A 19,716-nucleotide genomic window follows, 5' to 3' on the forward strand; every position below is an offset into this window, starting at 1 on the left:
CCTTCTGCCATTCCCCCCTGTGATGTCACCTATCTCCTACTCTGTTCCTCCCCCTTATGTAACTCTTACACTACTCAGAATGTGCTCATTTGCTATGTGACAGTGGGATTCAGTATCCTAACACTCATTTACATAAGATTGCCTACTAATGCTTAGTTACATGTCTTAGACTCAGCTTCCCCCCTTAGCAACCACTAAACGGTGGCCATGTTGTTTTTGGTCTGCTGGTCCCTGCATTGTACATCCATGTATTGCATAAAACCCACATTTGTTATTTTATAACCTTCATTTTTAATGGGCTGCGCTGCGTTTAAACAATTACTTTTTTCTCATATTTGCATCGGGGTACCTTGCCAATGGCCACATATTTATGCACCCTTTATTTGGAGCTGACATGGCTCCATTGTGTTATTTGCAGAAACGTACTCAGTTGTCAACTGAGTACATTTCTGCAGCTAACACGACTCTTACACGGGCTGGTTTCAGCTTCGTGGATCGCTAATCTACCTCATTTGCATGCCTTTCGGCTGCAAGTGAGGTGATTAGCATATCCACGCCCAGTCCGTGTAAGAGACGTTTTAGCTGGTCTCTTACACGGAATTTCGGGCTGTTCCTGGATCGCGAGGGCTGCATGGAGTCTTACACTACTCTTAGACTCCGTGCAAGCCTTCGTGAATCCTGCCCATATTCATTGATTTGTGTGTTTAGATTATTGTTGCAGGTATGGTGGAGGGGAGAGAGAGATGTCAATTAACAACTTGTATATCTTTGGAGTACTCACAACTTTAATGATCGTTGCTCTGATCATTACTCTACAGGTATTATTAAAATACCCTATGGCCTTGGTTTGGCCAGTGGTATGTTTGTACACAGTGTATAGTTCAACTATCTTATAGCTAAATTCTATTTCTCTTACCTGGTAGAGCTGTGGAGGGAATGTTAGTTAACACTACCTGACTGTTTCTACACATATTCCCATATTCCTAGTTATAATTCTGCACATACCTTTCAGTCTCTTAATGAAAAACAACTGTACAAAGCTTGACAAACTGGGGGTACAAATAGGGACATATTTTAAATATTGCTTTTATAAACTTTTAGAAAGTTGCTAGAATAACAAGATCTGTTTTAATATACATTTTCTGAAGGATCTAAAGTCTGAAACTCAAATACATGTCATTATTTCATGACTACAACCCTGAGATCATTCCAGTGATTTGCCAAGAAAATAGACGAACAGGCTAAAAAATGTGAAGCAAATATCTAGACATTTTGCACAAATCTGTGCAGTTGAAAGGCATGATTATGCATACAGATTACTAACACTCCCAGGATTCGGACCATGGCTGTGTGTGCTAAAAATACAACAATTTGTTTCATTAGAGTGAGCTATTCAGAACGTGCTGTTTCACCCTTCAGTGTTTTTGTCTAAGTCTCTTTTGATTGTACAATCTGACCTTGTAATTACAACATTCTTATACAGACATTCGTAGACATATTTTTTATGTAGCACAGTGTGAGAAACAGTTGGCACAACAGTATTATTCATATACCAGATCTTGGTGAATGCAACATGTGAGGCCATACAATACCAGAGTAAACACAACCAGTCCAGGATTTAGAAAATTATTGCCAGGCAGTTACACTTTTATTTAAATATGACCTATATGGGACTATTACTGTCATATTGTCTGGTTTATTCAGTGGAAACCATAGACATTTTTTATAGTGCCAAGTGACATTTTACTCCTTTATATTTATTTGGTATGACTACCACAAGCAGGATTTTTACTCACCAGCCTTGCAACGCATGCTTTGCAACCTGCTGACATGGCTTCCTGGTTCACGGCCTGCTCAGCTGCAGCTGTAATGAGAATAGAGAAACAGTTATGCATACCTATCCATCACATACACAGACTGGACTTTGGTAAACAATTATTGCTATGAATACTTACACACTGCTGTGACATCTCCCCTGTCTCCTCCTTCTTGAACCCACTGTTCCAAGAGCTCCCTCTTCCTCTGTTTCAAGTCGGCATAGTGGTGCTGGACCTGCTCACTAGTCTGAGGGATGCCAGTGGCACTGGCGAGATCATGGGCAAGACTTTTTCAGGCTTCCACTTTATATTGGGAGCCCTGGTACTGGTCCTGCAGCAGTCTCATGTCATGTATTTTTACCAGGAGTCCTACCATGACCTTGGACTCCTGTATGTCCCAGCACTGTGCCCGGAAGCACATGCCCTCTCCAACTCCTGCCATACTGCCTACAGTGGAGAGCTACAACAAGTTATGAGCTGTATTCCCGTCTGAGGGGTTTAAATACAGATGATTTCCCACCTTTTGCCTTGATTGGATGGTTTTGAAAATGCTGAGCTAAGCTAAGCTATGGGCAAACCTGCTTAGCTAAAGTTGGCAGTGCTTAAAGGGGCAGGTTCAGCATTGTTTACCAATGGGCAACCTCACTTAGCTGGGCTATTCATTGCTTGGTATTCATATGTACACAATGCTTAGACCCGGTCAGCATAGCTGTGCAATGCTTAGCATTGCTTATGTTTTATTATATTGGTCTAACACCTGTATGGGATTGATTCATCATCCATTACATAATATAGATTTATTTACCTTCCCTGACATCCCCCAATGTGCTGTGATTAATTTATTCTTGTGTGACTATCTGTATGGGGCACTTGTGTTTATATTGGTGTTTCACTACTTTATTACACTGACACCTCACATCTGGGCCTAATACACTACTCTGGTTGAGAAAAATCAGTTACTTCTTACATAAATATGCAAAAAATTAAAATTTTAATGTTTGCACATACAAATGGAAATGGGTTTCGTGAGGCTCGAACCGTAAATGACTACATATAAGGCATATGCTCTAACCACTATATCATTGTACTTATGCTTATGCTGGATGTCTATTGCTTTTTAACTTATCATGCTGTTTCAGCTGGACTAAGTGTAGCTAAGCAACGGGCACAACCGCACAGCTACACTTAAACTTTATTGCATGTATAAAAAAAAAGTTTATTTGTTGTGTTTTTTTATTTGTACCCTTCAGAATATCCATGCTAATGCTGAACCTGTTATTACAGCAACTTTCTGCTTTGTGGGATGATTGTCCCTTATGCTTTGTCCACATTCTTTACTCTGACGAGTTGGGAGGTGTGCGCTATGTGCTTATGCTAAATCTGTTATTCTATCAACTTTTGGCTTGGTAGGGATGATTCTCCCTTATGGCTTTGTCCAGATTTCTTACCCTAATAGGTTGTGGGTGTTTTATGAGCATTCTCGCTCATTTTAAACAGCAATTCTGGAGTGCAGGGGGCATGTGTATTGTCAGAACTCTGCTCTCAGACACACCCCCTACGCTCATACATGGAACCATGTCCGTTTTACAGCATGGCAGCGCGCCTTCATTCATATGCATGCACAGCCTCCCACCCATATTCATTTAAAATGTTTAGTTTTTGTTGTATTTTCATGTTTTAAATGACTATTAAATGTATATTAGTGGGGGGCTTTGCCCCCCACACACCCCCTAACTATATATATCAACTCCAGGGTCGCACAACTTTGGGGAGGGGGGCAAATCCTTGTTAAGTGCCTTGATTACTGGTTGTCGACCAAAAGAGTTTCGACCATATCAAGTACTTGTGTGTGTGTGTGTGTGTGTGTGTGTGTGTGTGTGTGTGTGTGTGTGTGTGTGTGTGTGTATGTATGTATATACATGCACATGTATATGTTGGGAGGTGCCTACACAACCACAATGAATGGATCTGGTAGGGTGAACATAAATATGTGAAAAAAAATAAACTCTATAAAGCTTTTAACATCTGTTTTTCTTATGGTGAGTTATTAAAGAAATCAATTTCAGTTGCTTAAGCAGTCAAACAGTGATACAGGCACTAACATTTGAGGAAAAGGCCAGCTGATATATCTGGAAACAGCTGGTAAGGTAAAGGCTAATTTGTCATAAACATCCATTAACAAAATGTTGTTCCATGAACTATAGAATTAAAGAAGGGCATTGATCTCTGTGAGAAGAATTTTAGCTTCTAGATTTCCTCTGTCAGGTGGGGCCATCTGTTGTAACATTATCTACTTTTAAGTACCACAAGGGAAAATTGCATTCATGTAGGGCAGATGATATTTAAGTATAGTTAAGTTATACGCTATAGCTATGCATTATTTACCCCTCCCCCTTTCTTGCTTTTTTTTATCATTTACAGTAAACTCTCAGTTAACTGGCAGTCATGGGTATTAGTAGATGCCAGATAATTGTAGTTTCTGGTTGCTTCAGAGTTACTATTAAAAATAGGCCTGACTAATACTGCACCCTATACTATTTGTTTAGTTTGTCTTGTTCTCAGGTTGGGGAGAGAGGGAATTTATTCCTAGCTTCCTTTTTAAAACCCTAAAACTCTAAAAACGTGAGGTATTGTTCTGCTGGGGGAAAACAGAAAGTACAGCACATGAAAATTGTACTGTATTTCTTTGATATTTATTTAAGGTTGCATGAGAGTGCTGGTTGCTTGAGTTCTGGTTAACTGAGAGTTTATTGTATCATTTTTGTCTCATCTGCCATTAAATCAGGCATTCCTGCAACATGTTAATTCATTAAAGAATTCAATAAGTAAAACTTAAACCAACACAAACAGGGTGGTCACGAAAGTAGTAACACTTGCACCAGCCAGTTAAACACGACTTTTAATTGTGAGCGCTTTCGAAGGGGCTAATACCCCAACTTGGACCCTTCGAAAGCGCTCACAATTAAAAGTCGTGTTTAACTGGCTGGTGCAAGTGTTACTACTTTCATGACCATGCTATTTGTGTTGGTACATGTTAATTCATTGACTAACTGAAAAAGAGACTGTTAATGGGTATTCAGTCAGAAAAAAGCCACTTCCCATTTAATATTGCTATCTCTTTAGGTTATTCATTATGAGATTTGTAACATTTACTTTTTAACAAATAAACTTACTAGTTTAACCTCTTGTTTTATTGACTTTCCTTTTTCTTTGTATCATGGATTGAAACTTCAGAGTAAGTACAGTGTGTTAAAGAGAGAGACAGAGAAGGGAGAGACACTGTGACAGAGGGTAAGAGGTAAAAGACAGACAGGGAGAGAGAGTGAGAGAGAGTGAGGGAGAGAGAGAGAGAGATTTGTCGATAGATGGCAAGTAATGAGTCTCTGTAACACACTGTCTCTCAATACTTGCTTAACAGACTGTTTTTTAACACATTGTCCTGATACTTTCTTGGCAGACATATCAAGTGCTGAAAAGAGGCACCAAATGAGGTAGCAGTTTTGGCATAGATCCAGCAGCGTATTGTAAATGGGTATTTATATCCATTCAGAAGAAAAGACAATGAACAGCAGCAATAACGCTGTTAGTGATAGTGTCATTAGCACTGAATGAGCTAAAAAAAGTCCATTTCCAGGAAAATGTATGTATTATATACATGTTATTTATTTGTCTTTCCTTGATTCATTAAACAAGACACACTATGTACAAGTGTAGTGATCTTTGAACTTAATAAAAGGTTATAGCATTTACCCAGCAAATTAAACTATCAAGAGAAAAATGTGAATATGACTTGTTTCTCTGTACATTTTATAGGCAGGAAAAATGATACGATGTCAAACATGTTCTCTCAATACAAAATATATTTATTGTAGAATGCTACATGTAAAACAAACATTAAAATGTAGATCTTTTCAGGTGAGGTCATGTAGATTGCTTCTAATTTCTGAGGTGGTATTTGTATTTATTGTCCTTTTGCACTCATAAATAGAGGATGCTACACTTTCTTCTCATGTTTTCCATAAAGGATTCACCTAGGAAAGTAAAATTTGAAGTGTTACTTAGCTACAATTATTTCAAGGCAAAAAACACAATATTGTGTAATGTGCACTGTTCTTTTCAGATTCAGACATAGCCTGTCTCATCGACACCACAACAGCAATAGTGGCTGTAATTGTCTTACACTTAAAACTAAGAGGAACTGAATCATAGTCTCTTCTTTCAAAAGAAATAACAAAAGCAGGTGCTATAGACACAATTTAGGACAGAGAACTTGCATAAGACAATGCAGTGTTCTTACGGGTTACAGTAGGCCTGATAAGACTCACTCATCACTCCAGCACCGCTGACTACTTTGACTCATTGAATTCCAATGATGTCATTTTATTTACTCACACTAGTCATGGCTGTCTTTCACTGCTGGTGAAAAGATAAGTCAAGAGGAAAGAAAGTAATTTTCCTGCTTCTGAATACCATGACTAACCAGCTCCCCCAGGGAGGGAGCAAAACATCTTTGAAATGACATCATCTTACCCTATTCAGGCTTGTGGTTCTTGAGAACTCTGGAGAGGAAGCAGGCAAAGAAGAAAACAAAACACAGTAATGAATTTCAGCAACCTTTCACTCTAGATGCTACAGGATATGCAAGGCAGGATAGTTATTATTGTTCGTGTGGGGGTGAATAAAGGGCTAAGGGCAATTCTAAATAAATTTAATCTGCTTGTTTAGAATATATTTATGGGAGGGTTCTTTTCTAAACATTCTCTGAAGATGGACATCAGCTGCTTGAGATAATTCAAACGTAGAGAGTTTTTTGGTATAGTGAGTAAGGCTGTATGTTCAGGAACTGCATTATTTTTCTTGTAACCCCTATGACAGCTACTACACACCATATAATGCAAGTTTATTTACATGAGTTGCATATATCACAATGACTAAAGAAACAATGCATCCAATAATTTTGTTTAAAATGACATTTCTAGCATTATGATTCTGTTGATGTAGTACTGCTACGTGCAATGAACAGTATAAGCATATAATATAATATAATATAATATAATATAATATAATATAATATAATATAATATATGATCATTTCAAAGTAGAGTGATATTTTTTCTGTCTTTTAAAATTCAGCATCTGGGTAATAACTGGCAAAAGGCTTTAGTATGATACCGAAGGGGAAGTAGGAAAAGTTTGATGCAATATATTGGTGTTTAATATTATTTTATTCCAGGGTGATAGTTATAAAAGAAGCTTATGTGCATTATTCACATATTCAGAATTACAGCAAACACAAACTTTATTCCTGGACATAGCAAATCATAAAACTGACCTCCATCCACCTATGAATTGTCAAAATATGATTTATCTAGTGCACAAGTTTTCCTTCAATGAGATAGCTCTGGTGTCATTTCCAAAGGAAATGAACAGGTTTATACAAGGACAGGCATAATGTGGTATGAGTATGAAATGCAAAGTGAATCAAACACCTTTGTCACCTCAGCAAAGATATTCTCACTTAGATAGGGTTGTCACCTTTTCAGAGTTTGCAGGACAAAACATACCCACGGCCAGTACAAAAGACAGAACTTCACTTTTTGCCTAAATACAAGCTTATTCTTGAAGTATTTTAGTTGTTTATTCTGTTTCTTACAACGTAGCGTTGTCGCCTCACAGTTAGACATTGCCCGTTCGATTTTCAGTTAGAGCGTCTTCTGTGTGACGACATGCGTGAACGGGCGTTCCTTCGTTGAAGGTTGTGTGTTAGGCCTGGCAAGGCAGCACATAAAACTCTACTGCCAATCATTAGCGGACCGGAGTTCTGCTGTGGCGACCCCTAACCGGGAAAAGCCGAAAGACACAACATTCTGTTTCTTACAACATTTAGGTGTTTCAGATACAAAATAATTGTTTTATGCAACTATTACATAAAATATAGGAAATAATTTTGTCCTAAAATCTCAGGACATTTGCAATTTTTACAATTTTTTTGCAGGACACAACTGCCCAAAGAGGGACTGTCCCTCACAAAGTGGGACAGGTGGTAACCCTACATTCAGCAAATCCTTATTCACACTCCTGCATATCTTATCATTAAAGACTCAAAAAGTCTTTAAAGTGTTGTGGCTTAGTTTGACATCAAATTTACTGGGCAAAAGAAGGTCATATTCCAGAGGATGCTAATATTTCTAGTATTGTCTTATGACAGGTGTAAGGTAAGAATCTCTGGGAATGGGGACCAGTGGTGTCTTTTTCCAATGGTAAGGGATCAACACATGACAGAGGACAGAAGTTTATGACAGTGAGTCACAGGTATGGATATTTGCAGCGCACATTTTGAGGAACGTAAGCTGGAGAAGGCTTATGGTCGGATACGTGTCTTGCAAAATGGAATGACATTACTGAATTTGTTTGAGTTTGATATTTTGCTAATAGAAGGGACAGATAGATGTTGTGGTCAAGAGTCAATGACTGAACACTGTCACCAATTAGAGGGAAAGAGCTCCACTTATAAGAGGTGAAAAAATGCTGCTTGTCTGTTAATAATTACACCATCAGCAGCAATAAGTAAGAAATTATCAGATCGCATTCTCATCCTAGCTAGCTGTTTTACTTCCCTCTGGAACCCAAGTGCATTTGCCATAAGCCTTGCTTTTTGCTGTCTCAGATAAATGACCTATCATCTCTTAGCAGTTTTCTTGCATTTCTTCCTGAGAAAAAGAAATGTAGAGGAATTCCATGTAAGTCATGTCATGCAGCTTGAGAAAATCCTTAATCTCCTTTTATATTATATATTTCTGCAGGGGGTCAAGCCCACCTCTACATCCCACCCCTCTGCAAATTATATATACCAACTCTGAGGTCACAGTACAGTGGGTAAAAGGGCAAATTCCCTGGTCCCCTCTGTACCGTGATATCAGTACAACCACTTTGAGTTTTTGGAAGGTCAATGATATGGTCTCAAACATATGATGTACGACTTTCCAAACACTTGATAATTTGATATCAACCTATATATATGGAGAAAGAAAGAAATGTATATCCATCCTTCCATCCATCCATCTATCCCCCTATCCATCTAGCCATAACCCCATTTTCCCATTTTTTGCACATGGGGTTGGGGTTTCACTCCAGCAGTAACAATCATCTAAAGCCAATTTTCACACTTCTGAGTGGCTAGTCCTGCCATGGTTGTTCTTCCATACCACACACATGCATACACTCTCATACTTATGTTCAATTTAAAGTGTCCAATCTCCCTACTGCATGTCTTTGCAATGTGGGAAGAGACTAGATCACCAGAAGAAAACCCAGAAGAACACAGGGAGGAAATGCACAATTTGCACAGAAGGCACCCTAGATAAGAATCATGCAAAATAACCTCTGGCTGTAATGTGATAACATAATTCACTGCATCACTGTGGCACCATACATGGGATCATTATCATTCCTTGAACAGGTACAACACTGAACCAAAAAAATCGTCAACCACACATGGTCAAACCTGAATTAACTGAAAACTAATGAAAAAAATGTTTTTGCAGGGGCAAACCCCACTGCACTGCACCATACTCACTGCTAAAATTAAATAAAGAAACTCTGAGATCACACTACAGGAGTAAAGAGCACTTATACCTGCTGTACCATGCTCTCATACAGAAAAAGCTGATAATTCTCGATCAGGTGAGTGTTGATCAACTGCACCATCTTTTTCACCAGTCAGTAAAAAGGATAATCAATTAGCATTATGCGTTGTGTCTCTCTCTCGATATGTGTGTGTGTGTATGTGTGTGTGTGTGTGTGTGTGTGTATATATATATATATATATATATATATATATATATATATATGGGTGTCTATCAAAACATTGAACAAACAGATGATTTGAACATTAGATGATCATGCCCAGAAACTTGAAAACCTGGAAGCTCAAATAGAGCACGACACACAACACCTGCTTTTTGCAGGGGCAAGACCCCAAAAATCATTTTAGTTTTTCATGTTTTCAGTCACTTCAGAATTGCTCTAAAGTGATCACTCTTTTGACGTTTAATATATATTTTATATATATATATATATATATATATATATATATATATATGGATCCCATTTATTTGGTCGAATTTCATTTGGTCGAAAATGATTTCAGGCAACACACTTCACTGAAAGCTCATTTGACTGAAAGCTCATTTGGTCGAATTTCATTTGGTCGAAAATGAAATATAGCCCCTGCCCCACTGCAGTGCGACCCTGAAGTGAGAATATTAAGTAAGGGGGGGGTGTTGGGGGCGTAGCCCCAGACATAACTGCAGTGTATTCGCTGTTATATGAAGGTGTACCCATTAAGAATACATTTATATATATATATATATATATATATATATATATATATATATATGTTCGGTAAAAACTATTTGCAAAACCCCCCAATGTAGGGGCTGTGCCCCCCTCATCCCCCCTTACTTAATTCGACCAAATAAAGTAGACCAATATATATATATATATATATATATATATATATATATATATATATATATATATATATATGTATATATATACAGAAAATGAGTGAATGTACAAATGACTAAAGTCTCATTTCTATAGTTTAGATAAGTAAGACTATGCAGGAAAAATGAATTTTTGACTGAAATAGTTATACTGATTAGTGTGTACAAGCGAGTAGGTATGGGGTACATTTACTGCCTGATATGTCTGATGTTGTGAATGTTGTGTGTCCCTTTGTCTTGTGCAGTGGTAATGTTAGGGAAAGGGTTTTAGTAATACAATGTGTAGGGTTAGGAGCATTGGTTAGGGTTAGTGCACAAGAATAAGGCGATGCAGGGGGTTGAAAAATTATTCTTGCATGTTAACCCTAAACCGAACCCTAACCCTACCCCTGCCCCTAACCTAAATTTACTCATTATGTTACTAAAAGCTCTTTCCCTAAAAAGGTTATTATCAAGACAAAACTTTTGATCTTGATTTTATAACTGGAATTTAATGATGCAGAGCTTTATGGGAGAAAAGCATTTAATATTTTGTTATTTGATCTTAGTAGTGTCTCTTTTAAGTTTTCTAACTTTCTTGATATAATCTCATGTGTGTGTGTATATGTATATGTATATATATATATATATATATATATATATATATATATATATATATATATATTTAGATAGCTATATCTAAATATATATTTAATTAGCAAGGGGTACATGGTGGGGTTCCAAACAGAAATATGTTTTCTCTTTGTGTTCTTTCATTTTTGATCGACTGATGTTCGAACATTTGTGTTTGATCATCTGCAATTTGAAAATGAGATTTTTATATATTGTGCATATATATATATATATATATATATATATATATATATATATATATATATATACGTACATGCAGCTATACTTACTTTGGTCGACAAATCAACATGGTCAAAGGCAAAGGCAGCAACCACAACAGGTCGACAATGTAAATGTTAACATATTACCACTCATGCATCAAGAAAGAACATTGGCACATGCAAATTTCCAAAAAAAAAAACTTTTTTTGGCAGGGGTTAAGCCAATATACATCCCCCACACCTCCTGCTAATTATATATAGTAATTCCGAGATCTCACAATCCCTGGGGGAAGGGAATATTCCCCTATACAGAGAATGACGATGAAGAACACTTGTTGACTATCTGCAATTGTCCACCAAATGTGGTTGATCAAACAGATGTCAACCATCTAGCAGTTTGACTGAATGCTCAAGTCCCATACATGCATATATATATATATATATATATATATATATATATATATATATATATATATATATAGAGAGAGAGAGAGAGCGAGAGAGACAGATAGATAGGCTAGCCACCCGGCAGTGTGAACATTGCATCTAGATGATTGTTAGTGTTGAAATGACTCTCTGACCCCATGTACAAAAATGGGAAAAAGGGGTTGTGAATGAATGTGTATGTATATGTAGATATATGCATACATACATACATAAATACATACATATAGACAGTTTACAGCAGCCAATCTACCACTATGTTTCTGTGAAATGTGGAGAACTTAATGGTAGTGTGCAAACTCTAGAGATTAAGTGGTGGACAGATTTAAACCCTTGACACTGAGGCTATGAGACAGAAAGCATAACCACTTTACTACCATGCTGTACATGTCCCAAACACTGTGAATGGTGAAAGGGAAAGTTCTTGTCAAGGATGGCAGACATGTGGTCAAGAAGTTTTGAAAGAGTAATGCTTTATCTTGGTCTGTCGGTACAGGGCATAGTCACAGGAATTCAAGTCAAGGATAAAATTGTATACATTATCCAAGGTGAACTCTTTAAGGAAAGAATACTTGGGAAAGTTTATTTTCTGGCAGGAACAAAGCTACATGACCAGGAGATATCACATAGGGATGAGAAAATATATATATATATCCTGAAAACCTGTTAACATCAGTCAGATAAAGAAGAAAATGTTACTTATAATCATGCTGGGCCAAAATAGCTAAACAACTAAATTAATAAATTTGTGGTCTGCAAGAAAACTGGATAGCTTAGGCCTTTAGGAGTATAGGAATCCTGCTTCTCTGGTATTTTTTCTGGGCAGCTGCAATGATTTAACTTCACCTTGAGTCCTTTTATATACTGGCTGTGGTTATTTAATTTGGTTTAAGTAGTGTTTTTGCTGTGGAGGGTTTGTGTGCTTGGCAATTTGCTGTTTACTCTTTTCTTGTATTTAAAAGGCAAAAAATATGACCAGATATGGCTCATGGTGATGTGTAGATGCAAAGATGAGTTTTCACATCTTTGTGTGTTAAGTTTAAGTGTTTTGGGTTGTTGGATTTAGATGATGGAAGAAATGGATAATTTTTGCCTATTGGATTTAGTCGAAAGGTGATTGTTGATCAAATCTAAGGCATGTGAAATGAATAACAATAACATGGTTGATTGGGAAATAGTATCAGTGTAGTTCTGAAGTTGCAAGATTCACTTTTGAAATGGGGATTCAAACTGATTCTGAAATATATAATACATGCACACTTACTTCCCATTATTAAGGTACTTAAGAATAAAGAAACCAAGGTTTTGCCTATTATTTTAATAGTATAGGTGAATACAAGATAGGGTTAAATGAACTAACTTATAAGCAGATTAATGAGGTGACTCAGAATACAGTTAAAGAGAATCTAATACTGAATAAACGTGATTTATCAGTGTGCAAATGAGGTATGTAGAAATCCAGATTCAGAGAATATAGGAATTGTGACAAAGAGATTAATGACAATGAAGCAGATACTGACGAATATGAATTAGTAAGAAATAAAAGGAGAAGGGCTTTAGGAGGGTCATCTGTTGTGATAGAAGATGATGATCATGAACAAGAAAGTATAAACCAGATTAACAGTGATATTAATAAAACAAATATAATAATTATAGGAGATTCAATGTTAAGAATGGTTAGCGACCAGATTTCTGGTAAAAAAGTGAAGAAATTTTAACAGTGACAAGTTTGAAAGGTAGTAAGATGCATTTTTTTATTTGAAAAAAGTTGTTTATGAAATTGTGGAGGTTAAACATGTGGGGAAAAGTACCAAATTATTTACCAGTGATGTGAAGGATATTACTGAATTAAGTACAAGTGTCTTCTGAACTTGTTTCCTGTTAAATTATTACAACTCAGAGGTTATGGCAGGTCCTAAACAATGTGATTCAAAAATAATTTAAGAACTTGTCCTGAGGCATCAATTGAAGTTATTATCTAATGGGATGAGGTGGTTTACAACTACATTTATTATGGCATTGAAAAGTATCATTTAAGTTATGTTGGGAATATGTTTCTTTTAAGAAACATATTCGTTCTGTGAATCTTTTTTAGAGGAGAACATAAGAAAATAGACATATGTAATTCTGAAATTCTGAAAAGGCTTCTAGTTTGAAATTTTTGATGTGTAATGTGAAAAGCCTAAATAATAATTTTTTTCTGTTGAAATCTAGATGTAAGCATGACTTCTTATTTGCTAAATAGTAGTAAGCATTTAGAGAGTGTATTGATTAATGTTAAATCTAATCATTGTCAGGTTAGGATATGTCTATTTTATAGACCCCCCCCCCATTTTTTTTTCTTTAACTGAGAATATGGAGTTTAGTAAAAATTATTTAAAAAATTTTTGAGAAAGTTTTTGGTTTGTGGTTGGGGATTTTAATGCAACTAATATCCAGTGGGACAAAATAAATAAATCATTTAGGAGCAATTAATAAAATAGTGAGTTCTAGTACTGAGCATGATTATAGTGCAATTGTTGACAGATCAACTAGAAGTAATACATTTTTACATATTGTCTGGACAGATTTAGATCAAAATATCATAAAATGTACTATTTAACCAGTGTCATTTGGATCAGATCATAATAGTAGTGGTTGGACATACACAGCAACTTTTTCTTATGTCCAAACGTGTAGAAAAAAAGAGGTTGTAGATGGACATTTTATAGAATAGATTATAACAAAATAATTGAAGAAATTAATAACAGGGACTGCAAGGAAGATGTATGCCATGCACATTGTTACTGGTTGGAAAAAAATATTTTTTTCTAAGTCAAACAATAGAAAACCATGTACCATTCACTACTGTAAAGAAAAAATATATAAACTTCTTGGTGGACTTATGAACTAGAAAAGGTTAATAAAAGCAAGGAATTATGTTGTATGAAGTTTAGAAATATGTCTTGTAGGAGTAATGAAGAAAGGTACAAAGAGATTAGTGTTAATTTTAAGAGAAAGTTAAGAATGCCCCAATGTGAGTTTGAGAAAAAGTTAACGTGTCAAATACTTGATGATAAAAAAATCAGTTTATATATATTTAAATTTGCGTAAGGGAAATTCATTGTATTATGATATAAAGTAGAATGATAGCTTAATAAAAGACATGGATTTCTTGTTTAATATAGTTGCAAACACTTTATTTCATGATTGCCCTATGGTTGAAGACCATTTCTTTTTAAGTGATTATGGCTTGTGCCCTGACATATTTAAGTGTGGCTGTGAAGAGTTGTTTAGGATTAACCCAAATTCTGCTATTGGACCTGATGGGATAAATGGGTATGTTTCGAAAAATGTATATACAGTTCTTTAATTCCTCATTTATCACATTTATTTCGGAGGTCCTTTGAAACCGGTTTTGTTCCAGAATTATGGAAGGAGGCAGTTGTAGTCCCAGTACCTAAGGGTAGGGATTTGTTTTTAATTAATAATTTTAGACTAATTAGTTAAACTTATTTACTGGGTAAATGTTTTGAGAGAGTTATTGCTGAATATATATATGGGAAATAATGGTAAGTAACAGAGACATTTTTCAATGTGGATGCATTCTAGGTAGATGTTGTCAGATGAATTTATTGTCATTCTTCCAGTCATTGTCGGACACATTTGATGAGAGGTTTCCTGTTAATGCCATGTTTTTGGATATGACAAGGGCATTTGAGACAATTCACCACCATAAAATAATTTCTTTAATGGTGGCACGTGATCTGAATCATTATTACCTTATACGGTGGGTTAAGAATTGGTTGTATCAGAGAACCTGTGGCGTGAGAATTAATGATACCTTTTCAAATAATAAATCTGTTTCTTCTGGTGTACCTCAGGGATCTGTTTTGGGTCCAGTATTATTTGGGTTATTTATGGCATATTTCCCAGTTCATAATGGTTTGTGGACAAGTAAATATGCTGATGATACAAAAGGTGGTCTGGTATTACAAAACTGGAAGATCATAACAGATTACAGAAGTATTTAGATTTATTATTTATTTATTTATTTGCATTTCTTACCAAGAGAGGCCACTGGGCCAAAATGAGCCCATTTTCAGTACAGGCTGAGGGAGAAAAGTTCCACAATGAACTAGAAACAATACATAAAATGAACACATAACAAAAAAAAAAAACATACAAATGCAATGTGTATATTAAAACAACAAATATAGCAGAGATAACATTTAACAAGTGATTGTGTCATAAGATTTAACAAAGGGAAAAGGAAAGACACTGAACAAAACGACACTGAATAGAAATTACTAAAGGTTGACATAGTGACGGTTATAACTGGCATGAAATATATAGTACATTTTAAATATCAATGTCAGCTTTAAGTATTAGGATTCAGGCAAGGTGAAAGGAAAGACTTTATCTAGAATGTAACTGACATTAGAAAGTAGCAAAGCTACTCCTAGAATTAAATATAATACATTTTAAACAAAAAAGACAGCATTAAGAAGAGGTGGTTAGGTTATAAAGGAAGGAGTCAAGGTGCATGTGCAGTTCCAGATGGATGACAAGAAGTTTCAAAGGAAAGTTTTGAAATTAAGATTTTGAGTAGTCTAATAGTTAAGGGTAGGGCGTTCCAAGTTTTGGCTGCTGAATTTGAATATAGAAGCTGAGCGGATGGTAGGTTTAGTTTTTGTATCAGCAAGAGGTGCTGATTCTTGGATGTGAGAGACCTATTTGGCTGGTAGAAACTGAATATCAGACTAAGAGCAGGACAGTCTGATGGTTTAAAGATTATTTTGTGTGCAATTGTTAGTTTTAGGTAGGAGCGGTAGTAAGGTAGTTCAAGCCAGTTGAGAGAGTGAAGAGCAGTACAGTGATGGGTAAAGTATTTGGAGGTAGTTGCAAATTTTGCAATTTTATTATAGCACAACTCGAGTTTAGTTTTTATGGAGGACTGGAGATTAGTAAGTAGTGGTGCACCATATAGTAGGGGTGGTAGTAGGTAAGTGAAGGCTAGAACTTGTTTTGTGGAGGAACTAAAAGTTTTTAAGCCTATAAAGGAAGCCAAGTTTTCAGTGAGGTTTGCTGATGCTATGATGTACATGTAAGTCAAAATTTAGGTGTTTGTCTATGACCACTCCTAATAGTTTTGTATGGGTAACAACCTCAATAACTGTGTTACTGTGTGAAAGTATAGTGAATTGGGTTTTGTTTATGGGTGTTGACTTCTTAGGGGTGAAGGGCATGAGCCTGTTTTTTCTTGGGTTAAGGGATAGGTATTTATTATGCATCCAGGACTCAGTAGAGGTAAAGGCCAATTGAGTTATTTGCTGTAGATCAGCTATGGAATTGGAGGTGCATATAATTGTTGAGTCATCTGCATATTGAATAAGTGATCTTTGAACTTGTGATGAGTGAAAACTATTAATAAAAATGCTGAATAGGAAGGGTCCTAATACTGAGCCTTGGGGAACTGCAGTTGGAGTGTTAGAAATGTGGAGAAGGAATTTTACCATTTAACAGCCTGTTGTCCATTAGCTAAATAGCTTGAGAACTGGTTAGCAGAGGAGAAGTAAAGGCCAGCTTTGAAGAGCTGACTTAGAAGTAGAGGGTGAGAGACGATATCAAAAGCTTTTCAGAGGTCTAGGAATAGGGAGGCGACAACTATACCAGAATCACAGGGTGTGTGATTGTGTCCATAAAGGATAAAAGAGAAGTTATGGTGCTATGTCCTGGCCTAAATCCATGCTGAGTAGGCGTTAGGATTTGGTTATGAAGTAGAAAATTTAGAATTTGAGTATCTACATTTTTCCAAGATCTTAGAGTTGGGAGAGAAAATGGCAATATAACTGAAGTTTAATATATCAGTATCATTGCCACCTTTATGAAGTGGGAGGATATATGCTTTTTTTCCAGATGTTAGGGACAAAATATTCTTGGCTGGATCTATTTAGAAGAATGGAAATAGCTAATAGCTTCAGCTGGTAGTTTTAGGAATTGTGTGAGGAGATTGTCAGAGCATTAGAGCAAGGTTTGAGCTTGAGAAGTAGCCTTTTACTGTGGAGTTTGGAATGGGTGTAAAAGTGAACACAGTTAAAGAGTGAAAAGAATTGGAGGGTATGGTGGACGTAGAGCTGGAGGATAGTTTTGAAGGTGTTGCAGAATTAGAGCTGCTATGAGCTTGGGGAAAAGAGGCCGTGATATGTGTAATGGCATCGATAAAATGAGAATTAAAGAGAGTGGCTATTTCTTGAGATGTTTTATCATGATGAGGACACGGGTTGCTCTTTGTGTCAGGATTTAGTAGTGATGAACAAGAATTCCAGAATTTTTTGGGTTTAGCTTATAATTGTTCTGAAATTTGACATACTGGTCTTTTTTTTCTTTGTAGACTAGCATTTTTACTTGGTTCCAAAGTTGTTTAAATTTCAGTAGGTCTAGATGGTTTTTACCTGTTAACCATTGTTTCCAGCTCTTGTCTCTGGATTTCTTCATTTCTTTAGTGGCTTTAGTTAGCCATGGTGCATGATTTACTTTAATATGCTTTAGACGGAGAGGAGCAAAGCTATTTAGAGTCTGTAGAAATATTGTGTTGAAGTAGTCAACTGCATCATCTAAAGGGGGAGTTTTTAGATGTACCAGTTACTTTTTTTAGAGTATCTTTAAAGCTTAATTGGTTGAATTTTGTTAGGTTCCTTATTAATTTATACTGATGTGGCTTTTGAAATGAGGGGGCAGTACAGTGGGCAAAGGCTGGGAGGTGGTTGCTGAGGGTGTGTGGGAGAGTACCAACAGAAGATATTTTATTGGGGCCATTGACTAGAATTCAATCTAAAATGGAGCCACAGTTACTTTTCTTATTGGGTCTGGTTGGGGAAATGATAAACTGAGTGAAATTAAATAGATTGATGTGTGAAGATAGAGTATTGGGGCATAGGTCTAGCCAGGTGATATTTACATCACCTAAGATAATGGTTTCATTGCTAATATTGTTGGAAATCCAGGCAAGAATTTCTTCCAGTAGGGGTATGTTGTTACCTGGGGGTGTATACAGGACTATGATACATAATTCTTTACATTTTTTCATTTTCAGGAAGGAAATAAGAATTTCGGTAGTGTCAAACTTGATGAATAGATTTTGTATATGGAACTATACTATAGGAGGTAGGAAGGAGTAATGCTATACCATCTCCTTTTTTTGTGTGGTCTGTCAAATCTTATAGTTGCAAAAACCTGGAGGGAGAAATTCTGAGTCCTTTATGTATGGTTTTAGCCAGGTTTCAGTAGCAGCAATGATGTCAGGTTGATTATAGGTAATCCATGCCTGAAAGTCTGGGATTTTATTACAAATGCTTTGTAAGTTTAGGTTGATCATGTATAAGGATTTGTGGGAATTACTGGTTTCGAGGTTGCGCAAGGGTGATGCTTGGAGGGGCCCTGGATTGGTGCCAATCCAGGGCCAGACATTTCCACATAATGGTAAGGTTGTTAGTTTGAAGGAGTCATAGTGTAAACGGAGTGATGATTTATTTATTTGTACCACTACTAATGAAATGTAATTTAGTTTGAAAAAGATGTGCATCATCCATTTTGAGAAAAATAATTTATGCTATCCTTATGTTATAAATAATTGTTTAATTAAGAGTATGGATTATATTAAAGATTTAGGGATTACTATTGATAAAAAAAAATAATTTTGATTTACATCTACCTGAGACAATAAGTAGGTGTTATTGTGAATTGCAAAAATTGCTTGGTGTAAAAGTTAGTGGTGATAAGGATGTATTACTGCCGTTATTTAAGACAATAGTAAGACCTGTTATTGAACATGGCCGTTCTATGTGTGCATATAATACACTCCGATAGAAAGACTTATTACATGCCATCTAAGAGGTCTAAGGGGTATTAGTTATTAACGTTAGTTGAAATCATTATCACCATTTTTTATTAAGTACAGGCCGTTTATAGAGGATTAATTGTAATTCACAAATGCTTTTTTTCTGATTGTTATGATGCCAGTGTTGATGTTGCTAAAATTCCAGCATTCAATGAAAACAAGAAATAATTATTTGGTTGATATTAGAAGATGTGATTTGAGTGTAAAGCAAAATTGTTTTTATTTTAGGGCTAGTT

Source organism: Protopterus annectens, chromosome 8.part0, assembly GCF_019279795.1.
Source record: "Protopterus annectens isolate FY-2018-M chromosome 8.part0, PAN1.0, whole genome shotgun sequence".
Taxonomy (NCBI): domain Eukaryota; kingdom Metazoa; phylum Chordata; order Ceratodontiformes; family Protopteridae; genus Protopterus; species Protopterus annectens.